The 2,656-nt window shown below is 63.0% G+C and overlaps 1 non-coding gene across 1 annotated transcript in view; it reads left to right on the top strand.

The window, feature by feature from the left end:
• The window catches only part of LOC122809927, a 3,726-nt gene extending 3,434 nt beyond the window's left edge, over window positions 1-292 (top strand). The window contains exon 1 of the ribosomal RNA XR_006366031.1: window positions 1-292. This exon is cut by the window's left edge and continues 3,434 nt beyond it. This is a non-coding gene — a ribosomal RNA (28S ribosomal RNA).
• Window positions 293-2,656: the final 2,364 nt, after the last annotated feature.

Below are 2,656 nucleotides of genomic sequence, written 5' to 3' on the forward strand. Positions count from 1 at the left end.
ACTGAACACCTCTAAGTCAGAATCCCACCTAAACGTAATGATACTGCAGCACCACGGATCTCTGGTTGGCCAGGGATAGCTGGCCGCAAGGCCGGCGAGGAGCGCTGCTCGTCACTGGGTCGGAGTGCGGACGGAAGGGGGCCACCTCTCTCCAGCAGTGCACCGCACATTCGTGGGGAACTGGGTGCTAAATCATTTGTAGATGACCTGATTCTGGGTCAGGGTTTCGTACGTATCAGAGCAGCAAAAAGCTGTGATCTATTGAAAGTCAGCCCTCAAGCCAAGCTTTTGTCGCAGGTGGGGGGATGGGCTCAGTGTCCTTGCGGGGAGGGGGACCTGTCCTTGGGCTGCCCCAGCATGCCCGCCCTTCTTCACCGGGGTCCAGATCGCAGGTGGGACTTTGCTCCTCAGCAGCAGGCCCGGGGACCGAGGGACAGAAGGAGCGGGGTCTGGACGTGACCTGGCAGGGCAAACCTCATGGCAGGAGGTCCTCAGATGCTCCCCTCACTCTGCACCCCCAGCACCTCCATCCAGATAGCCGGAACCCCTGCGGAAGCAGAGGGAGATGAGGATCACATAGCCAGGCTTAAGGGTTGTCCCCGGAGGGGCAACCCAATGGGGGGGTGCGTGGTCCCCAGGAGAGGGTGTGGGGATGTCCAGGGAAACCGGCTAGGGGTGTCCCATCCTCCCAGACCCTGGGAGAGTGGAGATATGACCGCTGAGGCATCTCGCACCTGGGGCCAGCCAGGGAGTTGACAAGGGCTGGCCAAGGGCCTCCTCCCAGAAGCCAGGTCCCCGATCCCATTCTTCTGGCCCCTGGGGGTATGGAGATATGGCCATCGAGGCTTCTCGCACCTGGGGCCAGCCAGGGGAGTTGACAGACAGTGTGAGCTGGCCGAGGGCCTCCCCCAGAAGCCAGGTCCGCGATCCATCCTGCCGGCCCTCAGTGGTGCAGAGATATGGCCGCCATGGCGTCTCGCACCTGGGTTCATCTGCAAGCAGTGTTTTGGTCTCCGGTCATCCACCCAGCACCCTGGGGACAAGGCCCTGTCAACGGCAGTGCACAGGAGGTGAGGGGCCATGGGCCAGGAGGCTCGGAGCGGAGCACCTTTGACGGTGTCCAGTGCGGCAGGGATAGAGGCGGTCACAAGTGATGAAATTGGCCGGGCTGGGAGAGCTCCCGCCTGGGAGAGGAGCGTCCGGACCACAGCCCCCTCCGGGATGGAAGTCCAGAAGGGAGAGAAGGGCTGAAATTGGCCATGCCGGGAGAGCTCCCGCCTGTGAGAGGGAGGTCCGGACCTCGGCCCCCTCCAGGACGGAAGCCCTCATGAGAGCGGATCTGCCCTTCTGTGGCTGGGGGAAGTTCTTTGGGGCTGGTCGGGATCAGAGGGAGGTCCCCCTGAGGGGCTCCGAGGGCATGAGGACATGGCCCGGCCAGGCAGCCTCCAGGAGACCTGGGGGGAGACGGGGACCGTGGAGCTTTGGACCGGAAAGGAGCAGGCTGCAGAAGCCTGATGAGAGCGGATCTGCCCCTCTGTGACTGAGGGGAGTTTTGCTGGGTCAGCCTGGATCAGAGGGGGGTCCCCCTGAGGGACTCCCAGGGCACGGGGACACAGCCTGGCCAGGCAGCCTCCAGGAGATCTGGGGGAGACAGGGATTGTGGAGTTCTGGACCGGAAAGGAGCGGGCCACAGAAGTCCTGATGAGAGTGGATCTGCCCCTCCTCAGCTGAGGGGAGTTCAGCGGGGCCGGCCAGGATCAGAGGGAGGTCCCCCTGAGAGGCTCTGTGGGCACAGGACACACAGAATGATTTGGCAGCCTCCAGGAGATATCTAGCCTGGGAGAAGAACTCTCCCACCATGGTAGAAGTGGAAGCCCAGAGGAGTCCCTCCCCATGGAAGTCTGGGAGGGAGAGAGGGGCTGAAATTGGCTGGGGCGGGAGACCTCACTCCTGGGTGAGAGAGGTCCAGACCACGGCCACCTCCAGGTGAAAGTCCTTAAGGGGGAAACTGGCGGGAGTCCATGGGAACCCGAGAGCTCCTGCCTGGCAGGGGGAAGGTGTCCAACCTCACCCAGTACCCAATGGCATCCTCAAAATATCGCAAGGTCCCCGGAATCCCTCTGGACAAGAAAGCATTGGGACATGGAACTCCCGATGAAAGTGGGCCTGGCCCTCTGCGGCCGAAGGGAGTTCTGTGGGGCTGGCCGGGAATGGAGGGAGGTCCCCTGAGAGGCTCCAAGGGCATGAGGGCATGGCCCAGCCAGGCAGCCTCCAGGAGATCTGGGGGAGATGGGGACCGTGGAGCTCTGGACCGGAAAGGACCAGGGCGGGGAAGTCCTGATGAGAGCGGATCTACCCCTCCATGGCTGAGGGGAGTTCTGCGGGGCCGACCGGGATTGGAGGGAGGTCCCCCTGACAGGTTCCAAGGGCACAAGGGACACAGAATGATCTGGCAGCCTCCAAGAGATATTTAACCTGGGAGAAGAACTCTCCCTCCCTGGTAGAAGTGGAAGCCTGGAGGGGTCCCTCCCCACGGAAGCCGGGAAGGGAGAGAAGGGCTGAAATTGGCCGGGCCAGAAGAGCTCCCACCAGGGTGAGTGGGGTCTGGACCACGGCCCCCTCCAGGTGGAAGTCCTCAAGGGAGCGACTGGTGGGA

Source organism: Protopterus annectens, chromosome 8.part0, assembly GCF_019279795.1.
Source record: "Protopterus annectens isolate FY-2018-M chromosome 8.part0, PAN1.0, whole genome shotgun sequence".
Lineage (NCBI taxonomy): Eukaryota > Metazoa > Chordata > Ceratodontiformes > Protopteridae > Protopterus > Protopterus annectens.